This window comes from Camelina sativa, chromosome 18 (assembly GCF_030686135.1).
Source record: "Camelina sativa cultivar CO46 ecotype springtype chromosome 18, ASM3068613v1".
In the NCBI taxonomy this organism is placed as follows: Eukaryota; Viridiplantae; Streptophyta; class Magnoliopsida; order Brassicales; family Brassicaceae; genus Camelina; species Camelina sativa.
In genome coordinates, this window is record NC_141897.1 from 13,190,230 (window position 1) to 13,208,829 (window position 18,600).

Below are 18,600 nucleotides of genomic sequence, written 5' to 3' on the forward strand. Positions count from 1 at the left end.
CTATTTGTATTCCAAACCCTCTATTTGTATTCCAAACCCTTTTACATGTTTATGAATGATCTGAAAAAATTATAAATTACAATATCAACTAAAAAAATTGCTGAAACTTATTCAATCACGTCACTAACTTACGACAAATAATAAGAGTCAAAATTGGATTATAAGTGTTATGGAACATAACTAAAGAGATAAGGATCCTATTCAAATTTAATTAGTCTCTCTATACCATATATATGTCCTAAATAGTTGTAGTTGAGATCAACTTTCTATATCTATTAAACAAGAAAATATATGATTATAATTTATAATTACACAATCTTTTTATATAGTGTGACAACCCGTCCCACGGACCCCACTAGCTCACCGCTAGCTGCCCCAATGGACCTCAAGCTGGTCCTGCAGGGCATCGATCCCAACCTCTCACTGTGGATATCTATATCCACCGGTAGATTATTGGTGCGTCAGACGTTTCTCGAATTCTGGTCCACACCCTTTAATAATCTTCCTATGGGACAAGCTGTCACAAATAATAAATTATATTATTTATTTATAAATAAAAATATATACACCGCGGATGAATATCTAGTAATTAATTATAAACAAATGTGATTATTTGTTATTGTAATTATATCTCATTTAATTGTCATTATTTTTTGTATTAAACTTTTAATATTACAGTTGATTTCTTTTGTGTTGTGAGTTATATGTATATATTTAATTGTTATTATTGTGTAATCAGTTTGACCTTTTAAATCTCATTGTCAAATTAAAGCATTTAAACATGTTACTGTTCTATTATTAAGTTTGGTTTTGCTCTCGTTCTATTAGTGCAATTGAAATATTTTCCATATGGTTTTACTTTGAAGAGCGTGTTTTATTTTTTGTTTTTCATGTTTTTTGTTAGCTCAGGAGGGATATATAAAAGAGGAGGAATATGAATTCTAAGAGTCTACAACAAAATCTTGATCAATTTAGTAAAACTATACAACTCGTCTATAAACTCGACAAAATCGATAAATCTAGTTTGGCAAATATTGTGTGTGTAGTAGTTGTTTGGAGGTGGTGTAACATATATATAATTTATTGGCATGATTGTGAATTCAATTTTGTCCTCTTAATCCCAAGGACTATAGTAAACAAAAAATATATGTGAAACGCATCCACTTTCATTAAGTCAAACCAATTTAAAGTTTAAGGAAAATAATATTCCATTAAAGCAAACCAAGTTATGTGTATTTTTGATTTAAAACAGTCCGAGGAATGATTTCTATCTTTTTTTATTTATTTAGCGAATTGAACTTATTATAATTCTTTCAATGTAGATAATTTTAGAAGGAATTTGTGTTTGTTTGACCAAGAAAAAAAAATGTGTTAACGTTTCATTCTCTTTTTGTCTAAATACACCCTCGTAATTAACAAAATTCTTCTTATATAATTAACTTTTGTTTTTATTTAAAAATTGGTGGATTAAGAGAAATTTAGCTCCAATGGACTACGTGTTAAGCTTAGAAAAATGTTGTAATTCTATTTGTTTGACTTTGTCTGACAAAAAAAAATAAAGAAGAAAAAATCTGTGTTAATATTTCATCCTCTATTTGTATAAATGCATCCGAGAAGCTTTAACAAAATTTAATTAATTTTGATTTTTATTTAGTGGATTAAGAGAATTTTTTTTTTTTTCACAATAAGAGAGAAATTTTTTTTTTTGCAATAAGGAGAAATAAATTTTTCTTTCCAAAACAGGTGTCAGCTCCAAATGTGCCACTTATCAAGCTCATAAAGAAAAATTTAGAAGGCAACTCTACATTATTATATAAGATAAGATATATATATATATATATATGTTTCTATTTCTTCATTTTAGAAAAAATCGTTTTCCATTTCCTAAACGTTTCGCTTATGCGTATCTGTTTTTTTTCCATGCAACCAAGATATTATGTATAATTTGACATGTGTTTGACCAAAACATAACATATCTCCATTCTATAAAAGCAGTTCCACAATAGCTCAATCCCCCCCTTAGAGCAAATCCATTGGTTTTTTTAGCAAGACTCTTATTTTAATTGGGATTAAAAATAAATCAAAAATGTTGGGTAAAGTTGGTGTGGTGTCACTATCTAATTGGTCTAATTTACTATATAAAAACAATTTATTTTCTTTCATCTCTTTCTTCTCTCGAAGCGGAGGGAAATTTTTGCCTCACTTTGATCTTGTTGATTAACAAATCTCCAATCAAATTACTGACCAAACAATCTTCAGTCGGAGGTGTTTATTAAGCAATCAAAACAACAAATCAGAGATTCTGATCAATCAACAAGAGATTTGAGAGTCGTCGTTGGTTAACCAATCTCCATCTGATGGTAATTTCATGTTTCAATTTGTATGAATTATTGTTTAGTCTTCTGAATAAATCGTCTCTTGTGTATATATAAAAGATTTGGTCAATTTAGGGTCGTTTTATCGGTTTGGGAGGAGAATAGATTTGTGTGCTTGAACTATAGATCTTTGACTTGAGGAATTAGGTATATCAAACTGACGGAAAGGGATGATATGAAGGTGGAGGAGAGATCGGTTGATAATAACAGAGATAAGGAGATATTGGTTAGCAGAGGAAACGTGATTTTGTTGCCACAAAAAGGCTATGTCTTTAGAGGAACTAGATTAAGATACAAAAGCTTGAGGATGATTAGAGAGATACCATGGTCTTGTGTTTGTTTTGTAGATCAAAAAGTACACAATTGTTTTAGTTTAGTGTATATATATGTATTTGCCTGTGTAAGTCTTATTAATGTTTTGTTGTCTCAGCTTTGATTCTGACCTCTCTGGATTCAGTTGATACCAATATCGCAGGTGCAGGAACTGCAGATTTATGGTACTGACTGTCAACACCGGAGAGGTATCATCTTCCTATGAGTTATTAAGCTGATCTCTTGACATTTGGAAGTTTTATTTCTGTAGTTTCATAGTTTCAACCTTCTCACATTCTTATAATTTGTGAGCTAGTGCTTTCTGAGCTGAGTTGTCTTTGGTTTGACTATGTTAAAACTTGGAAAGATGAGTAGAACATTTTTCTTGTGCAGAATATAAGTTGCGAGTGACGTGAAAGCTGGAGATATTAAGGTCCTCTTTGTGAAGCCTCTGAAGCCGAATGCAGTCATCAGCAAAATGTGAAAGGGTAAGTAACATTCTTAATAACCATTCTGATACCATTTGTAACGACCAGTAGACCATATCAAATTCAGTTCATGTTCTCTCTTCAGCTCTGTTTATTTGTATTGTTTGCAAAGGGAGTTGGTCTTTCAAATTCTCGATGCAGGTTATTGTTTATATTCATCCCACACTTTGGTTTGGTCTTTCACATTCTCCATGTCGGTCTGTACAATAGTGAATAGATCTGTACAAGTGTATTTTCTGTTTTTGTTGGTTGTGATTTACAGAAAAAAAAAGCATGGTATGGTCAATGACAGATTTCAATTCCAAATTCTACAAGGTGAATAAAGCTATAGAATGAATTTTAATCTCTATTGGTGTCATTGATTTGTTTGCTTTCTTAGTTTAGCTGTTGAGATGGAATCTCCATATGCTTATACTATATATCATCTGGTTATTTTGAGCAAAACTAACAATTTTAATCTATCTTTCAGTCTGATCGATCTCTGGGACAGAAACTTGCAAGCCATCTGAACGTGAGGCCAAGCATTTCCAGATATGTTAAGCCTCTCCGTGAGGTACTACACATAATATCATCGATCCAAGCACCACCTTTGTTGTTGTTTCGTGTCCATATATAATAATAATACATGCTTTGTAATCTCCGAAACCCAATGTTTTTTCTACTGTCACAGTCTTTGTAATCTAATATCAATGTTAACATGTTGGTCTTATGGAAAGGTTATAATAAGTATTTGCAAATGTTTAGGAAAATTTAAAATATAAGAACTCCAATTAGATCTTACCATTGGAGGAGTATAATTTTAATTAACAAACCAAAAGTTCTTATTTTGTAAAAGTACACTTTCTAAAACTAAAAAAATACAAGAGCCTCAAAATAGTTATCTCCCAATGGATATGCCCTTAGGGCAACCCCAATGGGGGGTTATATATTTGAGCCTCTTAAAATTTTTAAGTAATATATTATGTAATTTTAGTAGAATAAAAACTTTGGGAATCTTAATTAAAATTTCTCCTCCAATCCAATGGTGGGTTTTACTTTTGAGTCTCTTAATTTGAATTTTTTCTTTTGTTGAAAATAAAAAATTTAAACTAGAATATGAAATTATTGCAGAATCAGAAAGATAATTATGGAAGAGAGAGCTCTGGTGTGGTTTAGTCATAGCATCTTCTACTTCTTGGCCTTCACATCAAGGTCCATCGCCTGCAGGTTAAGCAGCAGGTTGTCAGAGCTCAAGTAGACCTTGTTTGCCGATTTTGAGATGGTTTGTGCGATCTCTCTAGCTAGCTGCTTCGATCTTCCTCAGTGTTAAGAACGCTTGGTTGTTCCTCTAGCTGCTATATTTTACCAATATAGGGTTATTTGAAAAGGGAAAAGAAGGAATCAATAACATGTATTTACAGCCAATTAGCTAACCTCTCTCTGGTGAGAACCCTAAGTCCAATTTTGACCTGAATGTTTCAATCCCACACAACACAAGCTTATCATGTATAGTTCATAGACCGAAACCACACAATCAAGCAAGCAAATATTATATATATAGTGCATCAAGATTGACTGTTACAAACGAGAATCAAATCTAGACTAACAAAACAACCTTGTAAACTTAACCTAGATGCCACAAACACAAGACTCACTACTAACGGTAAGCCTAACCTAAATTCAGCTAGATGTCACAAACACAAGACACAATTGTTGATACTAAAGGCGAATATTCAATTTACAGATTCAGAGGAAATCATTTTTTTTTTTGGCAGGGACTAACCTTGTCTTTGATACCAACAAGGCGGTTGAAGACAATAGCTCGATGACCTCCATCGACATTGTAGAGAGAGAGTGCGTAGCGCCGTAAAGACCGAGACCACCAATAACCACCGCAGCTCTAACACCACCACCAATTTTTCTTGTTTGACAGAGAACAGAGAGTCCAAACCTGAAACTCATTCAACTTAAATCATATATAGTATAAGCAAATGGAGATTCCATCTCAACAGCTAAACTAAGAAAGCAAACAAATCAATGACACCAATAGAGATTAAAATTCATTATATAGCTTATTCACCTTGTAGAATTTGGAATTGAAATCTTTCATTGACCGTACCATGCTTTTTTTTCTGTAAATCACAACCAACACATAAACATCAGATTCACCAATGCAACCAAACAGAAATGAGATCATCAAGCAGCTGAACATCAGCTAAAAGCTTTGTTGGAGGACAACCTGCGGATGCAAAAGCTTTACCAGAAGATTCCACTCTCTGCAACTCTTTTTTCATCTGCAAAATTTTGCCAATTGCAGCAATAAGAGACCTCACTGAGTTGGATAATCTCTAATGATAATTTCTACATTGACAAAACATGAAACTAACAGAAAATAGTAGAGCTTTATCAATCCAAAATCACAAACTTCTATCAATCCAAAACCAAACCAAATTCTAATCTAATCACCAAATCGATAACCAAAAGCAATAGATCTAGAGGGTTATACCATGTTAGGTTTGAACTCCTTCATCTTCTGAAGTTTCTTCAACTCCAACTTAAGCTTCTCATGCTCAGCGTCTCTGGTCTCAAGCTCCTCCCCCTTTGTTCTCAGATTACATGCATCGCCGGAGGTCACAAGTAATTGAATCACTCAAACCGAGCTTTCAATCAATTTTTTCAGAGATATCTCTTCTGATATTTCAATATCTTCGTAGACAGAGAGAGAGAGAGAGGAGAAAGAGAAAATAGTCGAGAGTTTTCTTGGCCAACAAATAATTGACACGTACAGTCTCTTATTCTCAAATCCAGTATATTAAACAAGAGAGCCTCTTAATTTTTTTTTTTTTTTTTCTTGTTTTGAGTTACATACCCTCTTAAAACTCCCCCTTGGGGAAGGCCTTCGGTACCAACCATATCCTCAACAACTTTTGTAATAGTCAATTACATGGAGAAAAAAAACAATGAAGTTTGCTTTCGTTAGTTTCTTGATTGTTACATACGGTTAGTTTCAAATTTCATATATTTATGAAAAGTACATGTTTATGTTTATAATTTATAAGATAAAATATGGTTTGATTTGTAGTGATGACTATCGTAACATTTCGGGGTGTCGAAGGAACACGAAGTTTATTGCCTGAAAAAACTCCTCACCTTGTTTTGCATCATGAAGCTTCAACGCCTATGGTGGATTTACAAAGTACGACCTGCGATATAAAGTGTGGTTTAACTTGTATTCTTCGTGAAAATATTTTTATATGTTTCTGCAAATGTTAATTTTATATCATATTTTATCAAATATGTAATAACCAATTATAAAATTATTTGATATATATTGTGTACATCATCGTTACATTCGAGAATTGAATATATGGTGAAAACTAAAACAAACAACATGTGATTGATAAATATATATATATATATATATATATATATATATATATATATTTAATGATATATTGGTTTGTTGCAATAATTTTCTATGTTGATATATCACTATTTTCTTCTATATATAATTCTCAATGGAATTTCTTGTAAATCTAATTTTGTCCACGTAATCGAAATATTCCATGTATTGATTGGTTTGAACGACATTTCATTATTTCTGCTCATTTAGTTTCACACAATAATCTATGATAAATGTATATATGAAAATTGGTTTTATATGTAAGATTTGTATTTTAGAACATGACTTTTTCCTATATATAGAATTAGATATCAATCCGCACTATGTGCGGGATAAATCGATTTAAATACAATTTTATGAGTAAATTATTATTTGAGATTTAAGACTCGTTTGTATAAAATAAAATACGTAAGTAAAGTTATTTTCGTTTATTCAAATTTGCGTTTATTTTCTGTAAAATACGTTTTACCCGTGAAATATTTAAACTTGGAAAAGAATTTTGAGGTGGTGTAGAAAGTTTTGATGTCTTTTTCTATTTCTAAAAATCAAATTCACATATTTTTTGTTTCACATTATTATCTATATCACTATACTATTACATAGATAAAGGAATATTATTAAATTAACTGATTTAATTTAAACTAATCCTAAGTTTAAAAATGCAATGAGAAAAACGATAAAAATGATAAATAAATAAATAATTTTTTCTCTTGTTTGTGAAATGTAATTTACTTTTAATAAGTAAATAAGTTATGAAAATGATAACTAAATATATTTTTGGATTTAATAGTTGATTAAATCTTTCATATTTATAAACTAATAGAAAAAATATTGGCTCATAATATTCTAGTGGCATGTTTATGTAAATAACAATGAAAAATAAGAACATTTATTAAAAAGGTTAAATGAGTTCTGTAACCGCAACACATCAGTTTTTTGGTGAGAGTACTTCTCTTTTAATATATAGGAGATATGATTACAAATATCTCTAGGATCTAAATGTATGTGAAACAATATATAGTAAGAGAGATGAGTGAAGAATTTTGATAGCTCAGGAGAGATATAAAAGAGGGGGACTAATATGAATTCTAAGAGTATACAACAAAATCTTGATCTATTTAGTAAAACTATACAACTCGTGTATAAACTCCACAAAATCGAGAAATCTAGAAGTTGAAAATAGTAAGAAGACAGAAAAGAGTAGAGAAAAGGTCTTACAAGGTAAAAAGAAAGAAGAAGAAAGGAATTAGTAATACAATACCAATTATTAAAGGTCAGGTTAAGGTAGCGTCATTGTTTTGATCACGAAGCAGAACAAGTCAAGATCATCTTCTTCCTCGTCATGGAACAGTCTTGATGTCCTAAGCCAATCACAAATTAAGCAACTTCTTAATTTATGATTTATGATCAAAAAACAAAAGAACAACATACTTATTTCTGTGGCAGTATACCTTGATTGTGGGACTGTGGTAGTTCTTCAATGAAACACTTTCCCATTTATCCATAGCTTGAGACAATGATAGAGAGAAACGGATACGTACTTGAAATAAGTGTAATGTAGTTTTTCAACTACTGGACTCATACCAAATACGCTTTCATCTATTAAATTTCATTGACATATTTAGCTGATAGTTGACTTTAAATTTAGGCTTCTATAGTAGACTCGGTTTTTGCTGGATTTTATTATATGATAATAACAAACTCATAGATTGCAAATTCTTATATATTTTAATCGTAGTTTACGAACCAAAAAAACTGTCAATCGTTTTTTTTTTGATAACAATAAACTTTCATTCAGTCTAAACCTCAAAAAAAAAGAGAGTTCTTACAACATGATTTAAGATTAATATAAAAAGCTAAAAACAAGAGTTTCATGAGGTTAACAAAGGAATTTTCAACTCGAAAAAGTTTTACAATATTTGAAAAGTCTATTAGAACGAAAGCGGATTCGTACTCGAAGTTAGGCTACACGAAATCCTCGACCAACGGGTGGTCATAAGTGGCTCTAGCTGATGACGCATTTGAGCTTGTGTTCCACGAGAAACACTTGTGGGGTTTTTTGCCAACATGAGAGGGTTCAAGAGCATGGGATCAAAAACCTTTAAGCTTTTAGGAACATACCTCATGATTCTATATGAAGCTAACCGGGATTCGCAAAGAAGGGTGCTAAACTGTAACAAAGCAGGTGGATCATCATCCCTCACATGAAGCTTATAGTCGGTTTGGTTCTAGAAAAAGTCAACAGACCTAAGCTTTCAATCTAATGGCGGTAGATGATACAAGGGATCAAAGGGTTTAAGAATAGGATTCAAGCAATATGTCGGATCAGATACATAGTTATGGTTACACAAAGCAAGAATCCGGACAGGGCTAATAAGCTGACCTCGACAAACATAACTATCAAGCAACTCTGAAGTCACCAATGTTCTGCTACCGAGGATTCCTCGACTTGACCAAGCAGAGATAACCGGTATTAAAGATGTTGAACTTGACTTAACACTCTCAGTAACAGATCTAGGTAGAGGAGTTCTAACGCAAGACATACATTTTCGAAAGTGGACCAGCAAATTCACACGCTCAAAAAGCAATGACCAAGTAGGATTAGGCATCAGGAATTCAAGATATTTGAGCGAATATATCCAACGGGATAACATTGGTAAGGAGATGAAGTACACATACTAGGGCCTCAAAAGATGAAAACATGGATCATTGTCTTTGGTAGTGGGCCGAAGAGTCGTTACTGAGCCTAACAATGGATACATGTTCATTAGCGGGAACCCTAGAGTCTCACCAGCTGAGCAGGAGGTGGCGATGGAGTGGCAGTGTTACTAGCGAGTAGACAATCCGACTGGAGCCATTAGACACCGGTGGGGACAGGGTTGGCGAAGTTCTGTAGTACCATGCCTTCGCAGTAGAAAAGGGTTTGAAGAAAATAGAGACAAAACCAAAGCGGATCTACTGCAAACCATTTTTACATACAAATAGAATTGGCTTACAACAATTTGTGGTTCATACTAAAAATAATGGTTTAATCCGTAGACAAATTTGTCCTTTCCAAATACAATAATTATTTAGACCTTTTAGACCAATCCCATTGGGGGTTGATGATACAAATACTCTTATTAAAAAAATAAGAAAAAGAGGAGAGAGAAGAGGAAAGAAGGAGAAACGATTTGAGAAGTTTGAACCAACAAAAAAGATGGTTTTAAATCGAGTGGCATAACATCGCTATGACTAAACCTAAACCCTAAACAATGAATAGCCTTCCGCTTGGTTTTCTCTCTCCTCATTCTTTTCTCCCTAAAACGATTAGGTCAAGCCGTCATCTGTAACTCCCCGTGTTGCCTCTCCGGTGGCCACCACGGCGCTGTGAGAGGGCTTCTAGATCTGTTCCTGTTTTTTCTTTGTTTTACTATAAGCCTTAGAGATCTCGGTGTGCGAAGTGGTTCGGTGGTGACTAAGGCTTCTTGACGGTGATGGTGAGGCAGATCCAGTTCCGGCGTGTCTCGTAGACGGTGGATCTGACCTTTGTCAAAGGTTTGCCGTTCGTTTTTTGGGATGTCCCAGATGAGATTCAGTGCAGTATCATTTTGTTGGGATGGTGTCGATCTTCGGAGGATCGTCGTTTATGTGCCTCTTCTCCCGACTGGTTGTCTTCCCCGGCCATGGTGTAAGCGACCGTGATTCTCTCTTGTCGTTAGCCTTTTGGTTTGTTTGGGTCATAGTTTAGCTCTTGATCTTGAAGAAGTTACGGCCAGGTTGTTTGTCTAGCTTAGGATAGCTTACGTTTTACCTCTTTTCAGTTCGTTGAATCTTTAAAACTAAGTTTCCTTCCACCGCCATAGATTAGAAAAATAAATAGGTCTTTTGCCGTGGTCTGTTCCTTTTCTGTTCTTGTAAGGCTAACCTCTTGTGGGCAGTGACCTCTTGTGGGGATGCAAAGTCCTAGATTTAGATTCACGGTTTAAGATTAGGTGGTTAGGAATTAGATTTGCGTTCCATGCTTATTTGTTTGAGGTATTCGTTCTCAGTTGGGTTAAATCTTCGTGGTGGCCTCTATCCTTGGATCTCTTCCTTTGGGGTTTGTAGATCTTTTCGACATCGACTTTTGAGGATGTAGTCCCGCAACGTATGTTCTCTCCCGACTTCTTTGATGATTTTGAGAGTTTCTCTTTTGGCTCTTGTGTTGTAATCTATGTTTCGCGAGTATTGGGCTTAAGCTTTCGGGGATATTTCTGTTTTCCGCCGACTTTAGGATTTCAAAAACGCATTCCACCCCTGTATTTCACCTTGTATTATATATTGAAAATTTTCAGTGAAAAAAAAAATCGAGTGGCATAATATGTTAATGTGGATTACTTAGGTAGGGAATGGGAGTGGCGTAATTGTAAATGACAAGACGGTTTCTTATGGATCTCTTTTAAGTTCAGCAATCAACATAACTTTTTAAAGATGCAGTGCGTTTTTCTTTTGTTAGTAAAAAATAATAGTTCAATGTGCGGTTTAATTTTTCAAAAAGAAACTGAAAAATGTATGCATCAGTACTAACTCTCATAATTCATGTGTTTGTAATTTTTTTATGCGGTTTTGTAAGTATATATATGTATTGCATGCTAATGTTTTTTTTTAATCAGAAATGTGTTTCTCTCACTTTTTTATAAAATCAATTATATTAAAATTTTATTTACAATAACAAAATATTATTTTTAGAATATTATTTTGTAAATTTATTATCCAATTTACTTTATTTTTAAAAAATTATACATGTTTCTTGAATTATACTTCAATTGTAAAAAAATTATTGTTCCACATCTTTATCGTTTTTTCTAAATGTTATATAAAAATAGATAGATATATATATATAATATATTGTTAAAAGTAAAATAATATGTTTAAAATTTTTCTTACTACAACCAAAACATTTTCTTATTAACAATACTACTAGTAATTTTTTTACTAATCAAATATTATTTTATATCACTTATTTATTTTAAATCGTATTTGTTTTGCTAATACTTTTCACCAGCATATACTATCTACTAAAGTTAATAATAAGGTACAATAAAACTGTCATACAATCAAATATGTTGTTACCATTTACACTCTTATTTTTTTAGACAACTTCGAAGACAGAAGTTTCTTGGATTAGACGAATATTTTAAATTTATTTTTGTGTCTTTTTTATTTTCTTCCAAATATCATGATTGGATGCTCCCACGGCAGCCGTAATCATATCAACAACTAGATGATGATCCTTTACTTGTCATAAAACTGACAATTTCGTCAACGTGGCGAATATTCTCATCCATGTTCCCAAACAAACCTTTCATCAGCTTAGCTGTATCCCTTATTGACTCACCTTCTTCATCCATCATCACCAATCTAACCGAGTCAGCCACCGAGCAAGAATCAAACGACCCATCTCTCTCATCTCTCAAAACCTCAACACCAATCCCCTTCCCATGCAACAGTCTCGTGTTAAGCCCTTGCTCATTCAGGACCGGCAAAAAGATCGGAGCTTTACCAAACCCTAACCCTTCCACCACTGAGTTCCAGCCACAGTGTGTCAAGAACCCTCCCACTGACTCGTGCCTCAGTATTTTCACTTGTGGAACCCATCCAACATGAACCATGCCGCGTCCCTTGACTGTTTTCTCGAACCCGTCTGGAATATGTGGCTCGTTCCTTAGAACCCAAAAGAAAGGTGTCTCTGATTTCTCCAGCCCAAGAGCTAGCTCGGTGACTTCCTCACGACGGAGACTCGCTTCGGTGCCGAGTGACACGTAAACCACAGAGTTAACTCGCTGCTTGTCGAGCCACTCTTTAATACAAACCCATGTTGTATCATCGTCGTCGCCGTCTTCAATAACCGGAGGAAGAAATCCGGTTGGAAAAACCGGTTTTTGGTACAGATCTTTTAGTAAGCCAAACCATTCCGGTTCAAATTCCGGACAGCTACGGACAAAAACCGCATCGCTCTCGCCGATAGAGTAACCGAACCGGACAGAATCAGAAACCCCGGTTACATCTTCATCCGTCTTCTCAACGTATCTTGTGACTTCATGATAACGAAACGCGACGTTTGACTTAAACGGAACCCACGGGGGCACCACCGTGAAATCTTCCGGCGTAGTTCTTAACTCATCAATCAAAGACGAAGACGGTCCTAAGAAACAGAGAGTTGCAGCGTTAAAGAGACTAAAGAAGGCCTTAGAGATACCAAGCTCAGCCGCAATAGAAGGGAGCCAATGAGAAGCGTAGTCGAATATGATCCAGTCCGGAGAAGACCGTCCGAGAAACTCTTTCAAAGGTGCCTGGAGAAGGTCAAAGGCGGCTTTGAGAGACTGTTGCTTGATGTAAGGTACGTCCATGGAAGATTCTGAGGTTGGAGACAAGCCGGAGATGAGAGGGAGAGGGAAAGAGACGAAGGTGATGGAGGAGGAGAGGTTTGATGGTAGTTTGGGAAGTCTTTCGAGGTTTCTTGGTGTTGATATGAAGGAGATCTTGTGACCCTTTTGAGCTAGCAACTTGGAGAGACTAAGAAAAGGAAGAAGATGACCCATAGCTAGCCATGGAAACATGGCTATGTGCATAACTTCTTCTTCTCTCTTGTCCTCCATATTTGCTTTTCTTAATTTGCAAAAATTTAATCAGCCATCCTATATAGCTATTTTATACACGAAATGATGGAGAAATGAATACATGAAAAAAATAACAAGTAAGATTTATATATGAGTTTAAAAAAAAAGTATACATATATATATAACATTTTTTTATCAGAGGAGAAAAGTATACATAAAATATAAATTTTATATTCAGTACATGATTAACGTATTAACACGAGAATAACTGGATGACACACTTTTGATTAGTTTGGAACGAATTTTTAAAGTTAGTTCATTATCGGACAGCTCACGTTGACGGTATTCATCATTAGGCTTCGTGATATCAAATAAACTTCATACTCCATCTGTCTCACGCATTAAGAAAACTAAATAGTTTCACACATATATATTAAGAAAAAATTAAACTTTTTATTTTTAAACTAATTTATAATTATTTTATGGTAGAAAGAGAAATCATAACCCACTAAATATTATACTATTTGGAATAAAATATAAAGTAAAAAGATTATTTTAGTTTTTAATTTAGAAAATCAATCTTTTATAAACAAGAAATATTCTCTAAAACATCAATTTATATGAAACAGAGAAGTAATTATTACCATAAGAAAATATATCAATCAACCCGAAAGAATTAACAATCGAAATCAACCACAAATGATTTTTCTTACGATAAATTCTCAAAGCATAAAGACTGAATAACTCGTGGCCATTGACAAGTAAATTGCCATTTGTGACCAACTGTTGCCTTTGTGCCACTATTTTTATTAGTGGCGGTCTTGTTCTATTCTTGGCATCAAAATATTGTTTCTACTTTTCTACCCTTGCACACAATGGTGAAATGCCTAATTAAGTTCTTCTTTCGTTTAATTAGTAATGGTGAAAATGTGCATTGGTTTTGATTAGGTAATACCTAAGATACAAACATTAATCCTCAATAATAACCATCACAAATTGGCTAAAGCTCCTAACACTTGAATAATCGAAATAATATTGTAAGACATTTGTAAGACATTTGTAAGACACTTTTTTCAAACTTTTGAAAACACATTTTAAAGCAATCATGAAATTGGAGTAGAGTGGGACGATCACACAATATTTCTTACTGGTGACTGGTGACCAATTTTATTTACTGCGATTGCACCATCCCTTCTTAACATTTACAATAAGCCATTGAAATTGGAAATTTCGCATTCAATTTAAATCTTAAAGGTGCAATGACAAACCTTAGCCACCAAACATGATTATGTTTCAAATTTAGAGATGGCTTTGACAAAGGCTTTTCATATAATATTTTCCAAAGTTCAAAAAAAAAAAAAAAAATAGCGTCAACGACAGTTGGTAGACGAATTCTAAAGTTTTCTAGTGAAAAAAGAACAGTAACATGTAAAAAAATTAATAATGAATCATGAAGGAGAAGAAGAGTAGAAATGAGGATATTAGAAAAGAGAGATGTGATGAAGACCCGAATTGGTTCTCAGCACACTCCAGATTTGGGATATAGGGGATGTTCCTCTCATCTCTCGTCCCCACTTGTCCCCCATCTTTTTCTATCCCTATTTATAAACTAAATCATTTTTCTGTAGAATATATAAAAACTACACATATATATCCAAATGACTATAGAGAAAAAGTCTTATTTTTTTGTTGACTTACAACCATTTTTTTTTTGCTTACTGTTGATACTAAAGTCTCGTAATTGTTTTTTTATATTATTTGTAATAGTAAAAATCTGATCATAGACTCTCTTTTTTTGACATATTCTTAAAATAATTTACATTTGCTTTAGTTTTGGTGTAAAAATAGTTGATTATATCAACCTCCGAAAAGATCTATATACATATATATATATATATATATATATATTGTTTCTAAAAGGTCAAAAAAAAAAAAAGGGTGTGTGAACCCACACCACACCACACCAAAACACAAATTAGACAGAATCGGACATATAAATATTTGGAAATCTTTACTTGCAATTCCCAACTAGCGGCGCCGCTCTCTCTTCTTTCTCTTTTCTTGCTTTCAAAGCTCATCTTCCCCTTCTTCCCTATCCTCTCATTTCTCCTTTATTAATCATTAAAAAAAAAAAACAATACTTTTCCATTATTTTATAATCACACCCTACCATTTCCCAAAGGATCTCCATCTTCTTCTTTATACAACAAACCTCCTCATCTTCTTCTTCTTCCTCCTTTTTTTTTGTTTTAATATCATTTACACAAAAATCCAAAGCCAAATCTCTAATAAACAAATCCCCAAAAAAAAAGAAAAAAAAAATGAAAGGTGAATACAGAGACCAAAAGAGTAACGAAATGTTCTCAAAGCTTCCTCAACAACAACAACAACAACAACACTCTCTGAACTCTCACTTCCACCACCTCTCCTCCACCGCCGCAACACCCACCGTCGATGATTCCTCCATCGAAGTCGTCCGACGTCCACGTGGTAGACCACCAGGTTCCAAAAATAAACCCAAACCACCTGTCTTCGTCACGCATGACACCGACCCTCCTATGAGCCCTTACATCCTCGAAGTCCCTTCCGGAAACGACGTCGTCGAAGCCATCAACCGTTTCTGCCGGCGTAAATCCATAGGAGTCTGCGTTCTCAGTGGCTCTGGCTCCGTTGCTAACGTCACTCTACGTCAGCCTTCTCCCGCAGCTCCTGGCTCGACCATAACGTTCCACGGCAAGTTCGATCTCCTCTCCGTCTCCGCAACCTTCCTCCCTCCTCCTCCTCGTACTTCCTTGTCTCCACCGGTCTCTAACTTCTTCACCGTCTCTCTCGCCGGACCTCAAGGACAGATCATAGGAGGGTTCGTCGCCGGTCCGCTTATCTCCGCGGGAACAGTCTACGTCATCGCAGCAAGCTTCAACAACCCTTCTTACCACCGTTTACCAGCGGATGAAGAGCAGAAACACTTGGCGGGGACAGGGGAAAGAGAGGGCCAATCTCCGGCGGTCTCTGGTGGCGGTGAAGAGTCAGGACAGATGGCGGGAAGTGGAGGAGAGTCGTGTGGGGTTTCAATGTACAGTTGCCACATGGGTGGCTCTGATGTTATTTGGGCCCCTACCGCCAGGGCTCCACCGCCCTTCTAAACCAATCCTTCTCTTACACAACTCGAACCTTCTTTTTTTGGTAATTAGGATGAATCAAGAAACTAGGGTTTTATCTTTTTTGGCTTTTGATCATGAAGAACCATCGTTTGCTTTTTTTTTTTGGTTTTGTATCATCAGAATTGACAAATCTCATGCTTAATCTTTTTTTCCACGGTGTAATCTTTGCCTTAGCTTTCTTCTATGCGGCAAGTTCAATATTAATTTGATTTGACTGTATGACTCATATAGAATATGTGCTGCTACCTACTGTCTTCCATCGCATTCTAGAGATATTTAAGAATAGTTGTCTCTAATGATTGTGTTCCATTTTTTATACTCTTTGTTATTGGATTTGTTATGCTTTGTTTATTGATTGTGAATCTTCAAAAGTGTGGCTAGTAGGTGTATATTAATGGTTTTTATCAGGATTTTAGCTAATTTTAAGAAAAACTTTACAATTTTGGCTGCATTTCAAAGAAGCGGGCTTTTACTTTATCCTCCACACCATCGACCTTACAATTTTGGCGGCATTGACCATTTATTTTTAAGTTTCATAACAGTTAAATACAAAAAAAAAAGTAAAAAATGTACAAATGCTTTGTCATATTACAGGTTAGTTTCCATTGATGTTTTATATAGGTAATTCATAAAAAAGAAATGCTATAGATTTAACCAAAAAGGATAATAATAATAAAATGTCTTAATGTTAAAAAGTATGAGAGAGCAAAACTTGTTTGGTGTTTTTGGGTAAAAAAAATAAAGAAGCATTAACTATGCATATCTACGTAAGAAGCATTGATTGGACACAGTTTGGATTTGTCTCAAAGTGTCTTGATGGTTTGGACTCATGTCCCTGGTCACACTCATATATCCAGAAGTTTGAAGACTATACATCTGCAATGTCTGCAAAAACACACATATCTATATATATAAACACATTCAATACCCACTTGTCTTTTCAGTGCCCTTTCTCTTTATATCTATTTTAGCTTTCTACATTGGGGTTTGGGACTGAAACTTGCAAGAAAGGGAGAAGAAGAAACGTGAACAAACATTCGACAACGGCCTTTTCTTTTTGGGTCTTCTTTTTCTTTTTAAATTTGACTCTATCAACTACTAAATATAATTTAATTAGTTTTTGTTATTTTTGTTAACAATTTAATTAGTTTTAGTTCGGATATCTTAGCCAGAGGATGAACGGAACATAGTTCATAACTTACGAGAACAAGTGCAATGTAAAAAAGCGAGAAAAAGAAAAACTATGTTTTGATCCTCACTAATAAGTCAATAATGAAAGCTAATCTTCATCCTTACTACTAAACAGTCTAAACTTAAGGTACTTAGGTTGTGTTGGACCTTGCTATTGTCACGTTTTTGCTTTCGTATCAGGCCGAAGCTCTTTTAAATTGCCTCTAGCGAATGGCTAGGTAAACATCAAGAAAAAGAATTTTTTTTTAAAGAGAAATGCTCTTGTTATCCAAACTTGGTGGATGAATACAAAACAAGGATCCAACCCTTACTCATATCATAATGAACCCAAAACGGATGGTAAGAAAAATTCAAATAACAAAGCAAGTTAGATTTGAAAACCTATGATCACAATCATACGTATATATCCATAATGAGCAAATGGATTGGATGACAGATTCTTAAGACTATTTCATAGAGTGGTCCTTGAAAATATCCTAAATATTATCTACAAACCTCTAAACCTTTTGTAGAGGTCTCTACAAACCAAACTTACAATAAGATCAAAGTTGAAAGTTATTCGGTATGTACAAGAAACATAAGTGTTCTTTCTTTCTTAATTCTTCCTTATAAGCTTCTTAATTATGGTATATGGCTAAAATGATTTATACAATATAAGTATACAGTCTTTAGGAGTTCAATACATGCTTTAAGGTATAATTTTGTGAGTTTTTTTTTTGTCAACCAAACATTAAATTAAAAGAAAATCTCACGGTTGGTAGTCCAAACTGGAGGAAAAATGTTTACAAAAGAGATTTCAGAAATAAAAGAACGCGAAGCACGGGCTAGGCAATCCGCATGTGAGTTTGACACACGTGGAATCCGAAAAGGAGAAAAGTGGAAACGACTCCATAAGTAGGTTGAAATCATCCAGTAAGTGGGAAAACATTGGCCAGATATGTACCATTGTGACTAATTCAGTACAATCCGTCTCGAAGCGTTGACAAAAGAGTAATGCACTTTAGCAAAAGAGTTTTTTTTTAATACTAGCATTTAGCAATTTCGTCGAAGAAACTACTAGCAACTTTTTTAAAGTTGGGGTGGGCATTTTGGTTTAAGTTCGGGTTCGGT

The 18,600-nt window shown here is 34.2% G+C and overlaps 2 long non-coding RNA genes and 2 pseudogenes across 13 annotated transcripts; 2 read left to right on the forward strand and 2 right to left on the reverse strand.

Annotated features, from left to right (window-relative positions):
- Positions 1 to 2,123: 2,123 nt before the first annotated feature.
- On the forward strand, positions 2,124 to 3,912 carry LOC104760950 (uncharacterized). Of its 3 annotated transcripts, XR_763062.3 has the most exons (6): positions 2,153 to 2,360; positions 2,833 to 2,896; positions 3,081 to 3,175; positions 3,261 to 3,316; positions 3,438 to 3,490; positions 3,645 to 3,912. It is a non-coding gene; the product is annotated as an uncharacterized LOC104760950 (long non-coding RNA). The 3 variants fall into 3 exon arrangements; XR_763061.3 differs by lacking the exon at positions 3,261 to 3,316 and having other exon boundaries at positions 2,124 to 2,360; XR_763063.3 differs by lacking the exons at positions 3,261 to 3,316; positions 3,438 to 3,490 and having other exon boundaries at positions 2,170 to 2,360.
- A 236-nt stretch (positions 3,913 to 4,148) lies between these two features.
- On the reverse strand, positions 4,149 to 6,042 carry LOC104760951 (uncharacterized). Of its 8 annotated transcripts, none has more exons than XR_002036414.2 (6): positions 5,661 to 6,042; positions 5,394 to 5,448; positions 5,235 to 5,286; positions 4,938 to 5,105; positions 4,589 to 4,623; positions 4,149 to 4,509 (listed from the first exon to the last, which is right to left on the reverse strand). It is a non-coding gene; the product is annotated as an uncharacterized LOC104760951 (long non-coding RNA). The 8 variants fall into 8 exon arrangements; XR_763065.3 differs by having other exon boundaries at positions 4,149 to 4,506; positions 4,938 to 5,120; positions 5,661 to 6,039; XR_763064.3 differs by having other exon boundaries at positions 4,149 to 4,506; positions 5,661 to 6,027.
- A 5,531-nt stretch (positions 6,043 to 11,573) lies between these two features.
- LOC147922863 (UDP-glycosyltransferase 91C1 pseudogene) lies at positions 11,574 to 13,330 on the reverse strand (annotated as a pseudogene). Its single transcript, XR_015589517.1, has one exon. The product of XR_015589517.1 is annotated as a UDP-glycosyltransferase 91C1 pseudogene (transcript).
- A 1,790-nt stretch (positions 13,331 to 15,120) lies between these two features.
- Positions 15,121 to 16,525, forward strand: LOC104760954 (AT-hook motif nuclear-localized protein 17 pseudogene; annotated as a pseudogene). Its single transcript, XR_015588247.1, has one exon. The product of XR_015588247.1 is annotated as an AT-hook motif nuclear-localized protein 17 pseudogene (transcript).
- Positions 16,526 to 18,600: the final 2,075 nt, after the last annotated feature.